The sequence below is a fragment of the Eurosta solidaginis genome, chromosome X (genome assembly GCF_040869045.1).
Source record: "Eurosta solidaginis isolate ZX-2024a chromosome X, ASM4086904v1, whole genome shotgun sequence".
Taxonomy (NCBI): domain Eukaryota; kingdom Metazoa; phylum Arthropoda; class Insecta; order Diptera; family Tephritidae; genus Eurosta; species Eurosta solidaginis.
Genome location: NC_090324.1, coordinates 28,065,116 through 28,090,509, shown reverse-complemented (window position 1 = coordinate 28,090,509; position 25,394 = coordinate 28,065,116). Strand labels below are relative to the sequence as shown.

The following is a 25,394-nucleotide window of genomic DNA, read 5'->3' as shown; positions in this document are numbered from 1 at the left end:
AATGGCAGTGTTCTACAGTAATTGTACAATTTGTGTTTAAATTCCCTTATTTTACTAGATTTAACATCATTTGGTAATTCATTGTAGAATCTTAATCCTTTATAGTACAAATTACATTTGTCTGCTTCTCTTCTATAGGCAGGTAGAGTAAAAACATTTCTTCTTCTTGTATTTACGGAATGAACATTTCTTACAAATTTTATGTTACTTTTCAAATAATCAGGCAAGTTGCCTTCTATTATGTTTCTAATAAACTTCATGGTATGATAAAACAGTACCTGTTTAATGCTTAGCCAATTTAGAGTGCCGAGCATACTCTGATAGGTGTGTCATAGCGTTTCCTAATAATAAATCGCATAGCTCGGTTCTGTTGATTTTGCAATTTGTAAATTTGGTTATCTCTCATAATGAAGAATAATATTGGACAATATATGAAAAGAGGTTCGATTATCGATCTGTAAACCATTACCTTGTACCGTCTACTTAAGTACTTGCAGGTTCTTTGCATGAAATATATCTTGTTGGCTATTTCCCAACCGTGTAATCGATGTGCTCACTAAAGTTGAGTTTATCATCGATTTTAATTTTTAAATACTTGATAGTACTGACTTTGTCAATAGCTTCGCTGTTTATATTTAGAAGTGGTAACTCATTGTTTTGAAAATTCCTTCTTGATATAACCATAAATTTTGTTTTGCTTATATTGAGTCTCGATCTATTCAAGCATAACCAATCATATACTCTATTTAAGTCTTCTTGTAATTTTATATATATTTCAGTGGTATTATCTCCACTAAGCATCAACAATGTATCTTCAGCAAAAAGTTTAATATCACAGTACTTTATAGAATTGGTTATATCATTAATATAGATATTAAACAATATAGGTGCCAGGACAGACCCTTGAGGAAGTCCAACAGGCACCTCTCTTTTTTCTGACAGGGATGATCCAATTACAATTCTTTGACTTCTCTTCATGATAAAGTCTTGGAACCATTTTAGATCCGTTTCAGTAACACCTATGCTATAAAGTTTTTTTAGCAATAAATTTTGATCAATAGTCTCAAAAGCACGTTTTAAGTCTAGGAATACAGCTGTTATATGTTTATTTCTGCTCAGATCTTCTTTCCAGTTAGCTAAAACAAGGTTCAAGGCACTTTCACAAGAATGTTTTTTCCGAAAACCTGATTGCTGCGATATAATAACTTTATTATCATCTAGGCACTTCACTAGCTGGTTTTTAACAACAGTTTCCAGTATCTTTTCATCACACGCTAACGTGTTAATTGGTCTAATCTCATCAGCTCTTATAGTATTCTTGACTTTCCCTATTGGTACCACAATTGAAGTTTTCCATAGGTTAGGAACAACTCCTTTCTCTACACTTTCATTTACCATTTGAGTATAAAAGTATCCCGTGTATGTTTACAGTCCCTTATGACTCCTTCAGTTATAAGTCTTTTCCCTCCTATTTTATTTTTGAATTTACTTACTATTTCTAGTATATCGCTTGCAGATACCTTCTGAAATTTGAAAGTAAGAGTGCTACTTTCAACAGCCGAAAATGATACTTTATTGTTATTTACTGGAATATTCGAGCTGATTTCAACCATACTGTCAATGAAACTACGCTCAAGCATTGGGACAGTATCTTTCGTGGAGCCCAAAATGTTTTTCAATTTGTTACTGTCCCAATGCTTGAGCGTAGCGGCATTTACCAAATTAGCTGCCTGGGTTGCGATGCAAAATATGTTGGACAAACTAGAAGGCAAATCTTTGTTCGTTTCAAAGAACGCGAAAAGCACGCCAACAATAAACAAATTCATCGGTCTGCAGTAGCAGCGCACATTCACACGACAAATGACGACAGCTCAACAAAGCACAGCATCGGCACTGTAGAAGAGAGTCTTCATTTAATAAAAGCGGTGCACAACAACAGAAAGTTAGACGCTTACGAATCTCTCTACATCACAAAAACCAAGATTGACATGAATGCTGACAACGGGAACATAAATTCCCCTCTTTTTTCTTTAGTTTAATACATACATATGTACGTTGTTTTGTAATTGCTATAATATTGCTAATATTTTCTATTTTGTTTATATTCTTGACTCCTTTGTTTTAGTAGCGCGTCGCTGATGATGGACAGCAGGTCTGTCCGACATGTTTTTGTTGTGTCAAATAAAAAATATATGTTGTTAGTGTATCAGTGTGTTTTTTATTTGACAAACTTATTTTGTAGTCAATAAAGGAAATTGGAGAAAAATCATTTTACGTGTTGTCAGACTACAAACCTTAGGTTCGGTTATTTTAATAAATAAATAGTTCTCACACAGTTTACTCTATTAACCGTTCATTGCTAATTTTTCAGTTATGATAACTATCTTAATAATTTTTTAAATTTCAATTCTATTTTTGTTTTCTCCGCCTCGTAATCTTTTTCTATAGTGTCTTGTACTTTCTGACGCACTTGCTCACAAGCTTCTTTGTTTCTACATTCCACGATTATAGCCCCTTTATTTATCTCTTTAACATTTCTGACAAGGCCATCTATGGGCTCAACAACTTCCTTCAAGGCTTCCTTCGCTCTCTTTTTTTTTTGATTTTTCTGTTTAATAACGATTTTGTTTTCATTTGATTTAGGTTAGGTTAGGTTAAAGTGGCTGCCTCCGCTGTACGAGCGGAGACTCACGTAGGCCACGCGATGGACCCTATTTCCTGTTACCTTACTTTTCGAAGAAGAAGAAACTTTAGACCACAGTGAGGCTAAACCAGCGTTTTTGCCTAATGAAACGCAACATGTCGTTTGGGTTTATAGATTCAAGCTCCGCAAGGCACCAAAAGGAGTGTCTGGGGAGGCATTGGTACCGGGTTTTTGACAGTGCGGGACAGTGGCACAGATAGTGCTCTATGCTTTCTATCTCCTCCTCGTCCCTACAGCTGCGGCAGAAGTCATTTGTCTGCAGGGCCATATAGGCACCGTGAGTGCCCATGAGACAGTGACCTGTAAGAAGGCCTACTAGTGGGCTTATAGAGATACGGTTTAACAATATCACCGTTTGCGATCTCTTTCCATCCAGCTTAGACCATATTTGCTTGGATATACTACATGTAGGTTCCTTGGCCCATCTGGCGTTTGCCTGATCCGTGAAAAGAGATCGCAGGCAGTGTTGGCAAGTGTTTAGAGGAGGGCTGGCCCAAACCGCGGAGGTTATAGTTTGCAGGTTGGTGCCTTCCCTAGCTAGCTCATCCGCAGCGCAGTTTCCCGAGATGTCACATAGGCCAGGAACCCATATTATGCTTAGATTGCAATTCTCAACTAGTTTGTTGAGTGTTTCTCTGCACTTCAATGCCACTAGTGATGAGGTGTTACTGCATTGCAGGGATTTTATGGCAGCTTGGCTATCAGAGAAAATTGAAATAGAATTGGTTACCTGCAGGTTAGTAAGATAGAGGGCTGCTTCCCAAATAGCTATGGGTTCAGCCTGAAAAACACTGCAGTGGTCGGGTAAGCGAAAGCTCTCACTTAGATTGAGCTTCTCCGAGAATATTCCTCTGCCGACTCTGTTGTTTAGTTTAGAGCCATCTGTAAGAACGGAGATTTCGTGAGGTCCCGGCTCCACGCCGTTTGCCCACTAGTTCCTCTCTGGGATTCTTGTGGAAAATTTGTTGTTCCAGCAAGGGGACGATGTTGTATGGTCCAATTTCAAGAAGGTTTCGGGGACCTGCTTCAGCATCCGGGTGTGACCAAACCTGCAGTCCCTCCATGGTTCGATAGCGTTGAGCCTTGCCGCGTTGCAGCAGGCACAGTATCTACCATATAGATCAGTTGGGAGAAGGAATAATATGGTTTCAAGAGCTTTGGTGTGAGTGGGGTGGAGGGCACCGCTGGTAAGCATTGCCGCCGTCCTCTGCACTCTCGTTGCTTTGCTCTTGTTAAATTCGATATCGAGTGCCGTCCACCATACGGTGGCGGCGTAGAAGAGTATGGGTCTCACCACTGCCGTGTATATCCAATGGACTATGCGTGGCTGGAGACCCCACCTTTTTCCAATTGCCGACTTACAAGCGTAGAGAGCCATTGTGGCTTTTCATTTGATTTAACGGCCTGAGAAAATGTGAACTTAGTGTTACGTTCTCACTGGCTGCCCTCAAGTTACTTATAACTTCATTACTCTTTTGGAATTCATTAGCTATATCCTTTCCAATTTCATTTTTCATTTCATTTATTTTTACTTCTATATTGTTCTCCAGAAGGGAGTTGAAATCTTTGAGGATGTTGCTTTTTAATTGAGAACATTTATTGATAAATATTTGTTCAACTGTTTGTTTTACATCAAAGACTTTCATTTTTGTTTGCTCACTTTTGTTTATTAGGTGTTTGATCTCAATGAACTATGTATTTGTATCTGACAAAGTGCATTGATTGCAGAAGCATTTTAAATTCATGTTTTCTGAGATTATTTTTATCTCGTTTCGCTTTATGTTACTCCATTTGATCCAAAAACTATAGCCACATCCACCAGAGCATGCTGTCATTTCATCTACCTGCAGCAATTTAGCTGTACACTCTTTACATTCTGTTGGCATTATGGATATATATTGTTTGCGAAGTTATCACAAACAAATACATTAATTATATTAGTACGTTATCTTATACTACTTTTTTATATGTAACCACTAATTATTTATATCAAATCTAGTTAAAATAATAGATAACTAACACTAAGCGTGGTGGCAGCACTGCCTCTTCACTGCCAATATTCTTCTTCCTACCGTATGCCACCCACTTTCTTTCTTCTGTCACTCTCTAAAGCACTTACGATGCTGAACATGCGCAAATATTAAGCACTACGTCACAGACAGAAGAAGCAAAGCGAATAACAAAACAAACAAAAAATAAAACCATTTTCCATCACCATTTATTCCATCATCATCGATTGCGGGATCTTGTTCAGCATCCGTGTGCGGTAAATTGCTGTCTCAATTTAGGAGAGCAGAGAAGTGTTCCCTCCATAATCGAAGTACTTTCTGGACATCAGTAACAAGGTCACCGTTTTCGTTTTTACAGGAGCTTGCCCCGATCTTAAAACCTTCCGTCTGTCGCCGAATTATTTTGTAAAACTTTCGGGCATTATTCGTGGTGGCTAGCAGCTCAAGCTCTAATATTTTTCACCCCCGCTAAGCGGGTTGTGCGCTGGGCTTGTGACCCGCCACGTAAAACCATAATCCAGTGAAATATACCAACAAGCCTCGTTTAAATACACTCTCTATTGATGGCGACCATGGCAAACCTTTGAAGGACAATGAATTGAGGGCATGCACCTGGAACGTCAGCTCCCTGAATGGGATTGGTGCAAATGCCCGGCAGATTGATGTCCTCGTCAAAGCAAAATCTGACATCACCGCCATCCAAGAAATGCGTTGGACCAAGCAAGGAATAAAGAAAATCAAAAATTTTTACATCTATCGGAGTGGCCATACGAATAAGCGGAGTTTCGGCGTCGGATTCGTGGTGGGAGAGAGACTTTGTCGCCAAGTTCTGGCGTTCAAGCCTGTGGACGAGCGTCTCTCCGCTATCCGAATAAAAGCAAAATTTTTTTAATATATTATTCATCTGCGCGCATGCGCCGACAGAGGAGAAAGACGATGAGGTGAAAGACACTTTTTATGAACAATTAGGACGCACATACGAGCGCTGCCCCCGTCATGATATAAAAGTTGTGCTTGGCGACTTTAACGCCAGGGTGGGCAAAGGTGTTTTTGGTCCAACAGTTGGAAAGTTCAGCCTACACCATGAAACTTCTCCTAACGGACTGAGGCTGATTGACTTTGGCAATGCTCGAAATATGGTCATATCCAGCACGAGGTTCATGCATAAAAAGATACAACAAGCTACATGGCTGTCTCCTGATCGAAATACTCGCAATCAGATCGATCACGTTGTGATAGATGAACGGCATGCCTCCATTATTTTAGATGTGCGCACGATCCGAGGACCTAACATCGACTCGAACCATTATCTCGTTGCAGCCAAAATACGCACCCGACTCAGCGCGGCTAAAACCATGGAAAAAAAAACACAAGGAAAGCTAGACGCCGAAAAGCTTCACAACAGAATGCCAATGATTTCGCAACTCGATTTTCACACCTTCTCTCTGAGAGCACAACTCAGCCTGAAGGAATACAGGAGCAGTGGGAGCATATCCCCAAAGCACTTCGTACTGCCGCCGAGGAAAAATTGGTTACCGGCGGCCACGAAAATACATCTGGTACGATGAAGAATGCCGCGTTGCAACCGAAAGAAAAGACGCTGTCTACAGGCCTACGTTAAAAGCGAGCGCAACAAGGGGAGTGTGTGAACGCCATCGTGAGCTGAAAAGGGAAGCTAGACGCCTTTTCAGGAAGAAAAAAGCAGAAGCAGAAAGGCGTGAGTGCGAGGAGCTTGAGCTGCTAGCCACCAGGAATGACGCCCGAAAATTTTACCAAAAAATGCGGCGACAGACGGAAGGTTTTAAGGCCAGGGCAAACACCTGAAGGAACGAAAACGGCGATCTTGTAACTGATGTCCAGAGAGTGCTTAGATTATGGAGGGAACACTTCTCTGCTCTCCTAAATGGAGGCAGCTATTCACCGCGCAGTGATGACGAACCCGATCCCGCAATCGATAATGATGGGATATATGTTCCCCCGCCCGATTATGACGAAGTTTGAATAGCAATAACCAGATTGAAAACAACAAGGCGGGAGAAGCTATTCAAGTCGCAAGGCAAGGAGCTATTCAAGTCGGGCGGCGAGGAGTTGGTAAGGCGCATGCCGCAGCTTCTTCGCAAAATATATGCGGACGAGTGCATGCCCGACGATTGGAATCTAATTCTTCCTTGCCCAGTCCACAAGAAGGGGGATGCTGCAAAATGCACGAACTATCGTGGAATCAGCCTTCTTATTATCGCATATAAGGTCCTTTCAAGTGTATTGTGCGAAAGATTGAAGCCCACCGTGAACCGGCTGATTGGACCTTATCAGTGCGGCTTCAGATCTGGTAAATCTACCATCGACCAGATTTTCACAATGCGCCAAATCTTGGAAAAACCCATGAAAAGAAAATCGACACACATCATCTCTTCGTCGACTTTAAAGCCCCCTCCGACAGCACGAAAAGGAGCTGCGTATATGCCGCTTTGTCTGAACTTGGTTTCCCCAAAAAACGTATACGGCTGTGCAAAATGAAGTTGAGCAACACCATCAGCTCATTCAGAATTGGGAAGGACCTCTCCGAGCCGTTCGAAACTAAACGAGGCTTCAGACAGGGTGACCCCCTATCGTGCGATTTTTTTAATCTGATGTTGGAGAAACTTATACTAGCTGCAGAGCTTAACCGCACTGGAAAACTATTCTATAAAAGCGTGCAATTACTGGCATATGCTGATGACATTGATATCATCCGCCTAAACACCCGCGCTGTTAGTTCTGCTTACTCCAAACTGAAAAAAAGCGGTAAAGATGGGTTTGTTGGTGAATGAGGACAAAACGAAGTACCTGATGTCATCGAGCAAAGAGTCAGCGCATAAGCGATTTGGCAACCACGCTACTGTAGGCAGCCATAATTTCGAAATAGTAAAAGAATTCGTTTTTTTGGGAACCAGCATTAACACTAGCAACAACATCAGCACTTAAATCCAGCGAAGAATCAATCTTGCCAATTAATGCTACTTTGGACTAGGCAGGCAATTGAAAAGTAAAGTCCCCTCTCGGCGAACGAAAATCATACTCTATCCATCACTTATCGTACCCGACCTGCTATATGGGCAGAAGCATGGACCATGACAATAGCAGATGAAGCGGCTTTGGGAGTGTTCGAGAGAAAAGTTCTTCGAAAGATTTATGGAACTCTACGCGTTGGCGATGGCGAGTACCGAAGAAGATTTAATGATGAGCTTTACGAGCTATAAGCAGACATCAACATAGTTCAGCGAATTAAAACGCAGCGGCTGCGCTGCCTAGGCCATGTTATGCGAATGAAAGATGATGCCCCGGCCAAGAAAGTGTTTCTATCGGATCCCGCCTATGGAAGCAGAGGTAGAGGGCGGCCCCCACTCCGTTGGAAGGACCAGGTGGAAAACGATTTAAACTCCATTGGTGTAACAAATTGGCGCCGGTTGGCGGAGCGAAGGAGCGACTGGCGCGCCTTGTTGGACGGCCATAACCATTTAGACGGTTAAGCGCCAATTAAGTAAGTAAGCAGCTCAAGCTCCTCGCACTCAACCCTTTCTGCCTCTGCTTTTTTCTTACTGAAAAGACGTCTCGCTTCCTTTTTAAACTCGCTGTAGCTTTCACACAATTCTATTGTTGCGCTCGCTTTTACGTAGCCCTGTAGGCAGCGTCTTTTCTTTCGGTTGCAACGCGGCATTCTTCATCGTACCAGTTGTTTTTCCGTGGCTGCCTGTAACCAATTTTTTCCTCGGCGGCAGTACGAAATAACTTGGAGATATGCTCCCACTGCTCTTGCATTTCTTTAGGCTGAGTTGAGCTCTCAGAGAGCAGGTGTGAGAGTCGATTTGCGAAATCATTGGCAGTCTGTTGCGATTGCAGCCTTTCGACGTCTAGCTTTCCTTGTGTTTTTTGTTCCTTGGTTTTAGCCACGCAGATGAGGGTGCGTATTTTGGCTGCGACGAGATAATAGTCCAAGTCGATGTTAGATCGAAGGCGGGGCAGCGCTCGTATGTGCGTTCTAACTGTTCATAAAAAGCGTCTTTCACCTCTGTCGGTCCATGGGCGAAGATGAATGATATATTAAAAAATGTTGCTTTTATTCGGATAGCGGCGAGATTTGCGTCCACAGGCGTAAACGGAAATACTTTGCGACAAAGTCTCTACCACCACGAATCCGACGCCGAAACTGCGCTTATTTGTATGGCAACGCCAATAGATGTCACACTAGCAGAAGACGCCAAAGACAATTTTCCCCTCACCAAAAATGTATGTACTTCTACATAAAACTTAAATCAGCCGGCTTCCTCTTAAATATAATAACGGCTAATCACCCCGTAATACTTCAATCGATCCCAATAGCGGACCTCCTCAATGAATTTCCCTAATGTCAGCCCTACAAAAACTGTTGGCATAAAATGGAACGCCCTCAACGGCTCCCCCTCTCCTTCCATAATAGGAACGATTTTCAGAAGAACCTGTCAGAGATAAGCAACATAAAAATCCCCAGATGGATTAGTTCAACCTCGACAAAGCCTATCATATGCATAGATTTTCATATGCCTCAGAAAAAGCATGTGTGTATCTAAGGGTGCAGAATAGTGAAACCACTTTAAACTCTCATCTGCTAATCGCAAAAATTAAAGCAGCCCCTCTAAAAACTGTTAGCCTACCTCGACTTGAAATGTGTGGAGCCGTCCTTCTCATTCAGCTAGTGAAACAGATACGCACTCACCTAAATTTGTCCTCACTAGTTAAGCCTGTGGTCACACTCCTCAATTGTGCTAGTGTGGTTAGAAAAACCAACCCAAATAAAAAAACCCTATTTGGAAATTCGTACTGCTGAGATTGCCGGAAATGTAAACAATACTGTTTGGCGTCATATGTCAAGCTTTGACAACCAAGCGGACCTCGGCACACGGGAATGCAAACACCAGGATTTAGCGGATTGTTCCCTGTGGTGGTAGGGCCTTGAATGGCTATTTAAATCCACCACTTATTGGCCCAAGATAGTGCCATAAAATCCTACACCGCTGAAACAAAGCACACCGAAGAATTTCATATTATAAAGTCCGTTGATCCATAAATTCGTTTCTCCTCCTTCGGTTGAGCCGTTCGCGTCATTGCGTACGTTGACTGATTCTTTTTCACTTTTCTTTTTTTTATCTCAAAATCTATCCACAGATCCCAAAATAGAATCCGGAAAATGCAGGCTATACTGCCGTCAGCATTTGTTACGATATTGCCACGCCTTCTTGGCGATGATGCCAGTGGAGCGGCACGAGTCCGCCGGCGTCCTTAAGTATTGCATTAACTGTCTGGCCACGTCGCACAAGACAACGGAACGCACGAAAGGCGGGAGTTTCCAGCCCTGCGGTAGGGCCCATCATACTTAACTCCATCGTCCGACCGTCTCCACGCCACATAATCGGTGTGCGCCTACGCCCCCACCAGTACGCTACAGGCGCTATGGACAACGGCGCAGGGCCACCCCCCGGACGATCGAGAGACCAACAGCGCCCTCGCAGAATCATAGGGTGGAGTCACGAAATTTGCACAAGCTCTCCAGCATGGGATAAACCTCTTAAAAATAGCAAATGTATGAACATTATAAGTGTGTAGTGCGAAATTTATAGATGTATGAATTTAATTAAACAACTATTATTTTTTGTCCCATTTTATACTGAATTTATAAGTCCGAAAAGGATGTGTGTAAACCAGCAGTGTGTCAGCTGCTAAACTTTGTTAAAGTAAATGAATTAACAAACATATAAATTAAAAATACAATATAATAAAAGGTGTATATATATTGATAGCTGCTCATACTTTAAGTGAGATTTCGTAAATTAACTATATTCCAGGTTTTTCGGAGCGCCGCACTTATGTACAATTTTCTTTTATTTTCAGGTTTATTGGAGCACCCTACTTTTTTTCCTTTTTTAGATTTTTTCGCACCAGGCGAAAGGTTTTTTGGAGCACCGCACGTATTTAAAATTTTATTTTCTTTTCCAGGTTTTTTGGAGCACTCATTTTCAGATTATTTCGAACACCACACTTCTAATAACTTTATTTTTTATAGTTTTCTATTCTTCAGCACTTTAATTTTTCGCACTTTTCGCTTATTTTATTACCCGTGGTAAATCTACCTTGATATTACAAAAATATCCCCCTCAATGATTAAAATTTCGAGCTAGCCTGGGGGCGCTCAAGTCCAGATACAAGAATCGTAGAATTCTGGTCGACAGTCAATTAAAGGCTCTCTTAAATATGCAACCCGTCTTTATGAAAATGGTGAAAGGATCCAAGAGCTCCTAACAACGATAAATAGTTGTCTCTCGATCCCAAATTTAAACGACTTCCCCACCAGCATCTAGGATCCCATCCTTATATGTTTATGTTCTTCTAAGTTTCCCGATGAAACTCCCGCCTTACGGGAACAGTCACTTGAGTCTAGGAAGGAGTTACCACTTGATCGGATATGGATAAATTACCCACGAACTGATACGAGGTAGTAGAACGGCTGGGTACTTCTAGGCCAAGAAAACTTCGAAACGCGAGCTTCCCTCACCTACCTTCAACGCCCAAAATAGTTCAAATTTCAAAAATGAATCTCACTCCTTTCACAGCACACAATTTCACAAGGTCGCCTGCAACTCAAACCATTTAAATGTCGCTTAGTGCAATTAATTCGTGCCAAACATAAATATTGCAATATTTTTTTTGCGGTTTCCCACTTAGAGCCTGAATGCCATAGCAGTTTCAAATGCGTATATTGTCAGAAGCGATATCACTCTCTACTGTACTATCAATCATGTCGCGATGATAGACCAGGTCTCCCAAATATAATTCGTATCATTTCGGATACAAAAACTACTCAATCTCCCCACCAAGCTAATAAACTACCAAATAAAAGTTATGGGCGGGAGTGTTGGCCAAAACTCCAATAAAACTTGCGCGCCTACCCATCTGTTATCGGGATTTAAAGACATAATTCAATAGCCAATCATTAGGCGAAGATGAAAGAGGAAATAGTGGGCGGCTATTTAAAACCGACTCTACTTGCGCAAAAAGGGTAGATAATTCCTCGAAGGTAAGATGGGAATTTCCCATAACTCTCTTTATATGATAATTTGGCTTATTTTACTCCGGCTTCCCAAATTCCGCCAAAATGAGGAGCGTAAGCAAGCGAAAACAAAAACTTGATTCGTTCATTACTTCCAAATCCAGATAAAGCTTTTTTATTAGAATGGAATAAACCGATTATTTCTCTTGCTCTCGCGACAAAGTTACGTCCGTTACGTCCCTCGCCTAGACACAAATCTTCGAAATGTTAATATGAAAGTATCGTTCGTCATATCAGAAACGGCTTCTAGGTGAACGCACTTAAGTCTCAAACATATAAAAACACATATATAACATTTTACTACCTTTGAGCCGCGGCCCTTTCTGTTAAATGTACAAAATGGTCCTGAAAAGTCTATGCCGACGGCTCTGAAGGAAAAATTCGTAGGACACGTTGAGACGGCAAGTTACCCATGATGGGCGTAATGGGTTTGCCTTGTAATCTTCTGCAGGTAACGCAATTGTGTGCAGTTCTTCTGGCTAGGTGTCTCCCATTTACGGGCCATATAAAGTCCCTAACTATGGATAAAAACAGCTGGGGTCCTGCATGCAAATTGCGTCTGCGTTCGTAATCAAAAATCAACTTCATGAAATGGTGAGACGAATGTAGCAAAATTTGATGTTTTTTGTCAAATGGGAATTCAGAAGCGGCTATGCCACCGCCTACCCTCATTAAATTTGTATTGTGTCATAAAATGGAGTTAATGACAAAATTGCAGATTTTGCACCTAGGGGGTTTCCTTTAGAGAGCAATCGGTATTCAGATGGAAAGGAATGTTGCAGCGCCACACGACACAAATATTGAAATGAGTTACTAAATTCTTCAACTGATAAGCTGCCTATGATTCGGTTCAGGACCGTAGAAAGAAAATCCGGGCACTGGACTAAACAATTTACGGGCTCCCTATAAAAAACCACTAAAACATTTGATTAATTTGAAATAATGACGTCTCATTCATGAATCATTATTGATGGATTACATCAAAACAATTTGATTTCCACATCAACTAAATGATTTTTGGACTAAGAGCTGAAAATAAAATTAACACAGAATATTTACTATTTATACTGTTCTATTGTATATTTGGTACCATATTAGAACATTTATGTAAATGATAAATATAATGATGATTATAAATTTTAATTATTCAATATAGAAGGTTATAATAACATCAAAATGTAACTGTCTTGCCAAAACGGATTCACCGCAAAGCGTGGTAAGTCCTGAAACTTGCTCTTGAGATGAACACGATTTTTGAAAGCTTTTGATTCTTGCAAGGACGCTGAAAGAACGTTCTGCACTAGCTACAGTGACAGGTATAGAGCAAAATATACGCAAAGCAACACCAATTTTGGGGAAAATTGTATACAGATTTTGAACATAGATGGCAGTTAGCAATTCCAATGGTGACAGACCTTTATCAAAATTTGCTTCGTAAATGTGTTTCAAGTGAATTATTTCGCACTCTAAGCTTTGAGAAACGTCCGACTTGTATTTTTCGACAAATTTTGCACCGCCCGCCTGTAGCGTAGTTTTATCCATGTCTTCAAATTGCCACAAAAAGGAAAACGTCTCGTTCAAATTTCTCTTAGCTGCAAATCGCTCAGTAATGCCAGTGATTACCGAATTAACGATCACCAAGAATGTATTGTTTTTAAAATCAGACTATGGATCATCCGTAATCATCTCATTTCCATTATCTTCAAAACGTCTTTTGGGTTTCTGTTTCGAATGTCCGGAAACTTTGGTGAAATGTTCAATTGAATAGCAATTGTTTTGCATTCGTTTAAAATTGGTTCCCATTGGTTCCTGGTCAACTTCAAATCAGCTAATAAGGCATCTAGATGTCGGACCTTAACAGCTATGGTGACATCTTTAGCTTGGAGGACTACGTTTTTTTTTCATTGATGGTAGTCAGTATTTTGAACCAAATCGAGGACAGCAAAATACATTCGAACTTTTTGATGTAATATCTCCGTATGCTTGTACATTCGATAGTGAATTATAACGCAAATACCTGCCTATGTAGACTCAACTATACGGTGTCAAACACGGATCTTCTGCATGATCAATGGCCAAAACTATCAGCTCCATGTTGTCTTCTTTCAACACTTCTTAGCCGAATCGTTTGGTACCAAATTGCTTGTAATCGGGCGATTCAACTACAAGTCCTTACCTTGGTAAGATAGGAGTGTATCAAGCTCCAGCCATGTTGGGCAACTCCACCCCGGATCATAGTACGTTCTTCTCTGCCCACAAGCAATTCGCCTGCAACATGTTCTGTGTGTAAAAAGCAGATACATGCTACAGTCCCACAATTTAAATACAAGTATTAGGGGCATTGTGAGCAACCCTTGCTAAGCACCACGGATTTGGAACACAATTTAGGGATGTGACACAACCTTTTAAAACCTTATGATCCACAACGCACCTTCGCCATGAACTAAATATCGATGTAATCTATCAGTGCAAATGTCTTTCCATGAATAACTACTCAGGTGTTCCATAGAGTGAGAGCGTCATATAATTGCTTGTGAATAAAACTATCTGGTGGTAATAACAGACAGTGATGCTCACAAGTACTTACGACACAAGCACTCGCAGGATACATTTCATTAATCATATTACTAAACCACTTGCACTTTAAGATACATCTCATTAGTCATAGGTACTACGTTCACTCAGTTATACGCTCGTTCTCCGTGAATGACTACCAATGTAATCTATAAGTACAAATGCACTCAAGATACATCTCATCACTCACAAGTACTAAAACGCAAACCTGATCATATAGCAGGTTCAACGAAGTTTCCAAAAATTTCAAAAAGAAGCGTGGGAACTACCCACCCTTACAATTATCCATAATTTTCCACGACGAGGGACCCTGTTGCAACTGAACACCCAGCTAAACGTTTCTCATTCATTTATGCAACCTTCGACTTTACCATCATTATTTGCTACCATATTTCTCTTCCTGTTTTCATGCTTCGTAATCAACAGTTATACATCCTTTTTAAACTTCGTGCACAATTTAGGGATGTAACCAACCTTTTCTTGGACGTTCCGCAGAAGCGTCTTTGAATTACTTGTGTGCAGATTAGCACGTACTCGGGCAGCCCACTCCATATGAGAAGTATATGAGTAAACTTTCGTGCCCACCTCCCACCAAAGAAGACAGTATTATTCCAAAGAGAATACTATATTGTCTGATTCGGCAGCTGAAGCAACAGCATTACTCCGAAGAGAACACTGTGAACTCCAACGAAGAAGCGAACTTCCACGGAGGCGACCCTACGCATTCTGGGTTACCCTTCCAGAATACGATATGACACCACAGCCCCTGCGATGCTCCAGCAAGGGGGCCATCCCAGGACAGGAAGGTGAGACCTGATAATTCAAATCACCGGCTTTATTTCCTGCTCCCGCGGGGACAGTTTTTATAAGGACCATGCTTGAGGTCCCACAGAGTGATACCAGCGTTCTCCCTGCTCCCTTTCGAGTAGATCCACTCAGGATGGGTTAGCCTTATCGCCACTAATAAGATGACGTACATTTGTTACAGTTAGGGTGCACTGATAGGTTTGTAGTGTGAAGATCCGAAGATCAAACACAAACCAATTTAACCACCAGTACAATCCCTTTTCGTCACTAATACGATGACGGCAATTTTGTCAGGGTGGTCTATCCATCCTTTTGGTCACTAATAATATGACGGCAATTTGTTACCGAGGTGCACTGTCGGCTTGGAGTATGCAGATCCGAGGATCAACAAAAACCAATTTAATTAGAAAACCAACATTACACCCCTTTGTGGATTATGGTCGCCTTTTACGACTGGCATGCCCTGGCATATTCTACTACCCCTAACCCACAGGGGGAACTTATGCTTGACCAGTCAGATTTAGCTTAATTAATGCGTTTAGTGCTTGTGTTAATTTTGGAACATGGTTTGCGAATGGTCATGATTGCCTCAATTCTAGCCGACCACCGAGTGTCTAAAAGACTGTGAAGAGAGCTCGGTACATTTTTTATGAGGATGTACCATGTTGTTGTTGTTGTAGCGATAAGGACACTCGCCGAAGGCCTTGGAGAGTGTTATCAAGTAGGTGGTCCTTTGCCGGATGCAGATTCGGTACGTTCCGGTACCAAGCCCGACCATCTCTGGAATGATTTTTCATGACCACATTCGACCCTCTAGGCCATCCCGCCCGTCTGAGGATGTCCCATCACTGTGGACGGCTGTTGAAAATAGTAAAACATTTTTGTACAACTCCGAAGAAAATAATTGCAGCCGTACAACATTCTGCAGGATCAACACGACATAAATTGAGACTGTGGGTTGCACAAGGGGAGTAATCAGCATTCGAGATTTTGTCGAGAATGCGACGTTGTGCTCCATTGTAAGCTCCTTTCATATTGGCGCCGTTATCGTACAATTGTGCAATCTTTTAATGGGATTTCATGTTTACCTAGAGTATGGCACATTAAATCAGCGATTTTTGACCAGTTTTTTGGTTACGATCCACGGAAACCAAAAAACGTTTTTGAATTGTAAAATTTGTTGCTTTCGAATTGAAATGGAGGTAGCGCAAAATAAGCGTAGTCAACGTGACTAGCATCAGGCGTAGAATCAACGATAATAGCAAAATACTTGGCTTTCTTGCCTTGAACTAATATAGTTTGCCTCACGTGCTTTGCACAAATTTCCATAAACTCGTTCTGAATGTCTGTGGAAAGATAGTGAACTTGTAAACGTTTGTGCTGCTGTTGTGAAATCCTACCTTTCTCCAAATGATCTCTAAGTATTGGATCATAATGGCTTATGAGATCTGATATGCCCAAAAAATGTCCATCGTTTCGTTCACTGAGATATATACTTTCGCCTTTGAAAGCTAGGCCTCTTTCACCCAAAAATAAAATAGCGTCCAAAATTCTATATAAAATTCCTTTCCACTTTTGAGTTTCAGTGATTATCTGTTCATTGATAAGTGTATCAATTGTAGCCTCCCTTTGAATTAGATTTTAGTACAACAAATTTTAGGTCGATTTAATGCTTAACAGACGACATGGTAGGCAATACAAAGCATTGCTACTGGCACTCCACCCCAACCAGTGACTCTCCACTTTCTCTCCATTTGGCAAGATTCTGTTTAACAACGAGGTAGGAAATGCCTCGTCATGACGAGCACGTCGAAAAATAACAGGACACTTTTGATGACATCGACGAATTATTTCGTTGATTTCTTCAGATCGCAAAAACTCATCATTCACGGTACCGAGGTAGAAGTCGTTTAAATAATCTGGATTTTGATACAGAGTTGGTGGTATTGTTGCAAGAATTTTTGAAGATGAACCTTCATCAGTATCACATCGAAACTTTGCAATTTCGGATTCATGTAAACTTATATTTTTGTTTGATGTTTTCATTGTCTCCTCACTGTTCGAAGGTCCAGGCAAAAAATCGTTATCAATAGTCGAATCGGATGCGGAACCTGAATGGTGAACACAATTGTGCATGATAACAGAATAGTGTGCTAATGTTATTGAACTCAATTCAAGTTTTTATATGTTTAAATTAAGCTTGTTTACACTATTTAATTAAATTTGTTATATTTATACTTATGTGATAAACTGTCTAGTCTGTAATAAATAAATTTACACAGTCACTTTAATTTACTTTAATCCATTGATTACAAGTAACAGGAATTTTTATTTTCCGCTCAGAAAATAACAATTTTTTCGAGTTTTTTATTTCGCTTAAAAAATAACCTTTAGTTTTGGAGTGAAATTAAAACGAAATACAGATATTCGTTGCTTTTGAAATTCGGAATAAAAATTGCACATTGAACAACTAAAAACTCTCCTGAATTAAAAAAAATTTCTTAGTACATCTAAATCGCGGGCTCCATTCGAAACCCCGGGCCCGGGGGGAATCCCCCATTCCCTCTCCCCTCTCGGCGGGCCTGATTCGGTTGTTCGATTTTTGTAGATTGTGAATAAATCTAAAGATATAATAAGCAAGCATATGTTTTAATTTTAAGAATTTACAGTTTTCAAACTTTACTTACTTACTTACTTACTTAATTGGCGCTTAACCGTCTAAACGGTTATGGCCGTCCAACAAGGCGCGCCAGTCGCTCCTTCGCTCCGCCAACCGGCGCCAATTGGTCACACCAAGGGAGTTTAAATCGTTTTCCACCTGGTCCTTCCAACGGAGTGGGGGCCGCCCTCTACCTCTGCTTCCATAGGCGGGTTCCGATAGAAACACTTTCTTGGCCGGAGCATCATCTTTCATTCGCATAACATGGCCTAGCCAGCGCAGCCGCTGCGTTTTAATTCGCTGGACTATGTTGATGTCTGCGTATAGCTCGTACAGCTCATCATTAAATCTTCTTCGGTACTCGCCATCGCCAACGTGTAGAGGTCCATAAATCTTTCGAAGAACTTTTCTCTCGAACACTCCCAAAGCCGCTTCATCTGCTGTTGTCATGGTCCATGCTTCTGCCCCATATAGCAGGACGGGTACGATAAGTGACTTGTAGAGTATGATTTTCGTTCGCCGAGAGAGGACTTTACTTTTCAATTGCCTACCTAGTCCAAAGTAGCATTTATTGGCAAGATTGATTCTTCGCTGGATTTCAGTGCTGATGTTGTTGCTAATGTTGATGCTGGTTCCCAAATAAACGAAGTCTTTTACTTTCAAACTTTATAAGAGAATTTTCAGTAGCTACTTCACAGAGCATGGCAGTATGCTTGATTTCAGGCAAATTTTTCGAAGACGGTGATGATTTACTTAATATAGCGCACGAGTCTTCGCATTCGATTAAAAAATTTAGGACCGTATCACCAGGTTTACTAGTAATTACGTCTGGACTGATTCCCCTTGAAATGAGATTGGCAGGGTTAAGATGAATAGGAACATACCGCCAAGAGGATACATCGGTTAAGTCATTTACTTCGATTTTAATACGGCTTCGCACAATTTCGCTGCGAGCAAGCTTGCTACAAGCTCTAGAAAAGGTATGGTTGTCGGCTTAATAGGGGTTACCTTTGATTTTGAACATATTAGAGCGACTGTCTCTTCGTTATGGTAATTTGTCCATTTGAGATAAATGCATGCCACATAAGCATGCTGCGAAGTGTCACTGAATGAATGCAGTTCTACTTAGATGGGATTATCACTCATTGTGCGTCGAGGAATCCTGATTTCGTGAAGGGCCGGTAGCGCTAGAACAAATTTTTTCCAGGCGCTTTGTACTTAATTTGGAACTGAATCATCCCAATCGATTTTCTCGCTCCATAGTCTTTGTAGCAGTAATTTACTTTGTACAATACATGGGCTTAGTAGGCCTAAGGGATCGAAGATCTTAAATAAGGACGAGAGCATGGAGCGTTTAGTTAATTAATCGTTTTATGTAGGAAGTACCCTCTGAATGGGAAAAAATAATTTGTCTGTACTTGGTTCCCATCCTATTCCTACTTCGCTAAACAAGAGGTTCCTTTTAGCTGAGGAAAATGCATGAATGGAGCTGGGCAAGTTGCTTTTAAAATTTCTCAAATTAAGGCATCATCTCTTTAAAGCTTGTGTGACGGCTTGTTGGATGTAAATTAGCGTATCTTCACTGTCACTTCCAGTGATTAGATCGCCAACCATAAAATCATTTGGATAATGGTTTTGATGGTATCGTCCTTACACTATGCCCCTAATTGCCACATACAGCGTGTACTGAGAAAGATAGAGCTGCCATCCCGTATGTTACGGTATTCAGCATGAGCGTTTTAATAGGCGTAGATTCATCTTCCCCCCAAAGGATCATCTGGAATTACCTGTCTGCATCATTAACCAAAAATTTACGGTACATCTTTTCCACGTCACCTGTCAGTAGGTACTTATGTTGGCGAGCTCGGACTTACAGGGAAAACAGACTATCCTGAAGATTTGGACCTACCATGAGGAGGTCATTGATGGAATATCCAGACGATGTTGGACCTGACCCGTCGAAGACAACCCAAATTTTAGTTGACTCACTTTCGGCATTGAATACGGCATGATGGCACAAAAAATATGAAGACATAGACTTGTCTACTGTTGCCTTGGTAAGGTGGCCTAACTCTGAGTATTCCTTTATGAAGTTTACGTACTGAGCTTCAATGTCCGGCCTTTTATGAAAGCGTTTTTCTAGTTGCAGCAGACGCTTCTTGTCTAGAAGGTACGAATCGCCTAGGCAGTCTGGAGTGTCTTTTAGCGTCAACCCGACTGAAAACTCACCAGACTCTAAACTATGGGTGTTGGATAGAAAATGTTCCTAGCATTCTCGTTCACTCGGGCTCAAAGTACAATGGCTAGGCTGGATCTCTTCCTACTCTCAAACCCTGACTAATTTTTTATTGATAGATTGGAAGCTTATTGAAGCATTGGCCTGGTGGCACTGAATATACCTGGACTTGGGCAGGGCCTTATTATGTGTCGGACCTGAGATTAGCCAACCGAATTTTGAACTGACGGCCAAGTGAAGATTGCTTATCGCCAATAACGTCCCAAAATATTTCGGCTCCGATAAGAAGGTCAATGGGGCCAGACTCATTGAAAGAAGGGTCTGCAAGTTGCATGGTCTTGGGCACTTTAAATTGTTTTGCATCTATGGTATATCTTGGAAGATCACCCGTTAACTTAAGCAACACCAAAAACGATTGTGTGATTTTGAAGGGCTCGGTTAACGAAGTAAGGTGGCGCTGCATGTTTCAATTAAGCCATTGGTTTCATTGCCCCGATACCCACAATATTTATAATATTTGAGCTGTTGGTTTGCAGGTCAAGTTTGTCCTTTAAAGACTGTGTTATAAAGGACGATTGACTACCATAGTCCAATAGATCCCTCACGTTTAAGGATTGATTTTTAAGAGGGTTCGATATATTAACTAGAGCAGTGGATAGCAAAACTTGTGAATAATCCTGATTAGACAAATTTGCTACGGTTTCAAGCGTAGCAATTTTGTTGGGAACTTTGTTTGAACTAGACGCACCCTGAGACGGTGCATGTAAAAGGGTATTATGTCTGCCTTTACAATCGCGGCAGGGGCCTAGTCGGCAACTGTGCACCTTATTGCCATACCGCAAACAGTTGAGACATAATCGAAATTTGTTTGCCGTAGTTAATCGATCTTGCACACTTGGAGCTTTAAATTTTGAAAATCATAAATTCGATGATCACCTCGGCAAAGAGAACACGAATAGTGGGGCGCATTACAATAAAAAGGTACAATATATAAGATAAGCATGAGTAGAGAAATTCAGTGATACAACTATTATAAATACAAACACTAAATAGAGATATAAAGTTATTTTTTTTTTACTATCTTAATAAACATCAAAGAATTATGAGATAGGACGCAGCAGAATTTCTATCTCCTCATGATTGAAACCAAAAAGCCATTTATTCACTTCCCTCAGAAACGCTGGCAGCCTTCCAATAAGCTATATCCCAGCAGGTAGTTTATTGTATAGTTTACACGAGACAATGGTGTAGAAGTTACGAAAAAGTGTGGTGCGAAATCTAGGAACTCTTACTAGAGGCAGCAATGCCCGTCTTAGATTGTGAATGTTGTATATCGGACTTTGTGCATACCCGCTCCTTATAAAAAAAAATTTTTAGAACTATATAATAGTATAAATGTCTCATGGGAAGAATATTCAGTGTTTTGAAAAGATCTAAAGGATGCGTTAGACGACCAACGTGGCACATTCTTCTGATAAGACATTTTTGTAGAACTAAAAGCGAGTGAATTTTACAAGCATAGGCACCACCCCAACAACTAACACCGTATTGTAATTTTGAGTGGAATAGTCCATAATAAACCATAACCAAAACCCTATTTGAGCACAATCTTTTTATACTCAGTTGAGCAGAGCTCACAGAGTATATTAACTTTGATTGGATAACGGTTGGTTGTACAGGTATAAAGGAATCGAGATAGATATAGACTTCCATATATCAAAACCATCAGTATCGAAAAAAAATTCGATTGAGCGATGTCCGTCCGTCCGTTAACACGATAACTTGAGTAAATTTTGAGGTATCTTGACGAAATTTGGTATGTAGGTTCCTGGGCACTCGTCTCAGATCGCTATTTAAAATGAACGATATCGGACTATAACCACGCCCACTTTTTCGATATCGAAAATTTCGAAAAATCTAAAAAGTGCGATAATTCATTACCAAAGACGGATAAAGCGATGAAACTTGGTAGGTGGGTTGAACTTATGACGCAGGATAGAAAATAAGTAAAATTTTGGACAATGGGCGAAGCACCGCCCACTTTTAAAAGAAGGTAATTTTGAAGTTTTGCAAGCTGTAATTTGGCAGTCGTTGAAGATAACATGATGAAATTTCGCAGGAACGTTACTTGTATTACTATATGTATGCTTAATAAAAATTAGCAAAATCGGAGAACGACCATTTTTTTACAAAAAATTTAATATCTTTAAATTAATAAATTTAAAAATTTTAAGTAAATTATGTCAACATTCAACTCCAGTAATGATATTGTGCAACAAAATTCAAAAACAAAAGAAAATTTCCAAATGGGCGTGGCTCCGCCCTTTTTCATTTGATTTGTCTAGGATATATTTAATGCTATAAGTCGAACAAATATTTACCAATCCTTGTGAAATTTGGTAAGCGCTTAGATTCTATGACGATAACTGTTTTCTGCGAAAAAGGGCGAAATCGGTTGAAGCCACGCCCAGTTTTTATACACAGTCGGCCGTCTGTCCTTCCGCTCGGCCGTTAATACGACAACTTGAGCAAAAATCAATATATCTTTACTAAACTCAGTTCACATAATTATCTGAACACACTTTGTATTGTATAAAAAATGGCCGAAATCCGACTATGACCACGCCCACTTTTTCGATTTCGAAAATTACGAAAAATGAAAAAAATGCCATAATTCTATACCAAATACGAAAAAAGGGATGAAACATGGTAATTGCATTGGTTTATTGACGCAAAATACAACTTTAGAAAAAAACTTTGTAAAATGGGTGTGACAAATACCATATTAAGTAGAAGAAAATGAAAAAGTTCTGCAGGGCGAAATCGAAAGCCCTTGGAATCATGGCAGAAATACTGTTCGTGGTATTACATATACCAACTCAAACGCATTCTAGAGTCAACCCAGGTCCACCTTTATAACGATATCCCGAAAAGGCGTCCACATATAGAACTAAGGCCCACTCCCTTTTAAAATACTCATTAACACCTTTCATTTGATACCCATATCGTACAAAAAAATTCTAGAGTCAGCCCTGGTCCACCTTTATGGCGATATCTCGAAAAGGCGTCCACCTATAGAACTAAGGCCCACTCCCTTTTAAAATACTCGTAAACACCTTTCGTTTGATACCGATATTGTATAAACGCATTCTAGAGTCATCCCTGGTCCACCTTTATGGCGATATCTCGAAAAGGCGTCCACCTATAAAACTAAGGCCCACTCCCTTTTAAAATACTCATTAACACCTTTTGTTTGACACCCATATTGTACAAACGCATTCTAGAGTCATCCCAGGTCCACCTTTATAACGATATCCCGAAAAGGCGTCCACCCATAGAACTAGGGCCCACTCCCTTTTAAAATACTCATTAACACCTTTCATTTGATACCCATATCGTACAAACAAATTCTAGAGTCACCCCTGGTCCACCTTTATGGCGATATCTCGAAAAGGCGTCCACCTATAGAACTAAGGCCCACTCCCTTTTAAAATACTCGTAAACACCTTTCGTTTGATACCGATATTGTATAAACGCATTCTAGAGTCATCCCTGGTCCACCTTTATGGCGATATCTCGAAAAGGCGTCCACCTATAGAACTAAGGCCCACTCCCTTTTAAAATACTCGTAAACACCTTTCGTTTGATACCGATATTGTATAAACGCATTCTAGAGTCATCCCAGGTCCACCTTTATAACGATATCCCGAAAAGGCGTCCACCCATAGAACTAGGGCCCACTCCCTTTTAAAATACTCATTAACACCTTTAATTTGATACCCATATCGTACAAAAAAATTCTAGAGTCAGCCCTGGTCCACCTTTATGGCGATATCTCGAAAAGGCGTCCACCTATAGAACTAAGGCCAACTCCCTTTTAAAATACTCGTAAACACCTTTCGTTTGATACCGATATTCTATAAACGCATTCTAGAGTCATCCCTGGTCCACCTTTATGGCGATATCTCGAAAAGGCGTCCACCTATAGAACTAAGGCCCACTCCCTTTTAAAATACTCGTAAACACCTTTCGTTTGATACCGATATTGTATAAACGCATTCTAGAGTCATCCCAGGTCCACCTTTATAACGATATCCCGAAAAGGCGTCCACCCATAGAACTAGGGCCCACTCCCTTTTAAAATACTCATTAACACCTTTCATTTGATACCCATATCGTACAAACAAATTCTAGAGTCACCCCTGGTCCCACCTTTATGGCAATATCTCGAAAAGGCGTTCACCCATAGAACTATGGCCCACTCCCTTTTAAAACACTCATTAACACCTTTTGTTTGACACCCATATTGTACAAACGCATTCTAGAGTCACCCCTGGTCCACCTTTATAACGATATCCCGAAAAGGCGTCCACCTGTAGAGCTAAGGCCCACTCCCTTTTAAAATACTCATTAACACCTTTCATTTGATACCCATGTCGTACAAACAAATTCTATAGTCACCCCTGGTCCACCTTTATGGCGATATCTCGAAAATGCGTCCACCTATAGAACAAAGGTCGACTCCCTTTTAAAATACCCATTAACACCTTTCATTTGATACCCATATCGTACAAACAAATTCTAGTGTGACCCCCTGGTCCACCTTTATGGCGACATCTCGAAAAGGTGTCCACCAATAGAACTAAAGCCCACTCCCTTTTAAAATACCCATTAACCCCTTTCATTTGATACCCATATCGTACAAACAAATTCTAGTGTGACCCCTGGTCCACCTTTATGGCGATATATCGAAAACGCGCCCACCTATAGAACTGAGGCCAACGCCCTTCTAAAAAAACTCATTAACACCTCTCTTTTGATACCCATATCGTACAAACAAATTCTAGAGTCACCCCTGGTCCACCTTTATGGCGATATCTCGAAAACGCGCTCATCTATAGAACTAAAGCCCATTCCCTTTTAAAATACTCACTAACACCTTTCATTTGATACCCATATCGTACAAACAAATTCTAGAGTCACCCCTGGTCCACCTTTATGGCGATATCTCGAAAAGGCGTCCACCTATAGAACTAAGGCCCACGCCCTTTTAAAATATTCATTAACACCTTTCATTTGATACCCATATCGTACAAACAACACATTCCAGGGTTACCCTAGGTTAATTTTCCTACATGGTGATTTTCCCTTATTTTGTCTCCATAGCTCTCAACTGAGTATGTAATGTTCGGTTACACCCGAACTTAGCCTTCCTTACTTGTTAAATTATAAAAAGAGCGTACGGCTGACAGCAGATATATGCGATGACCAACTTAAATTTTAGT

General features: G+C 40.6%; 1 protein-coding gene across 1 annotated transcript in view; it reads left to right on the top strand.

Moving 5' to 3' along the window:
- Positions 1–25,394, top strand: part of LOC137234818 (uncharacterized) — a 1,233,955-nt gene that overhangs the window by 135,110 nt on the left and 1,073,451 nt on the right. The window lies entirely within an intron of this gene.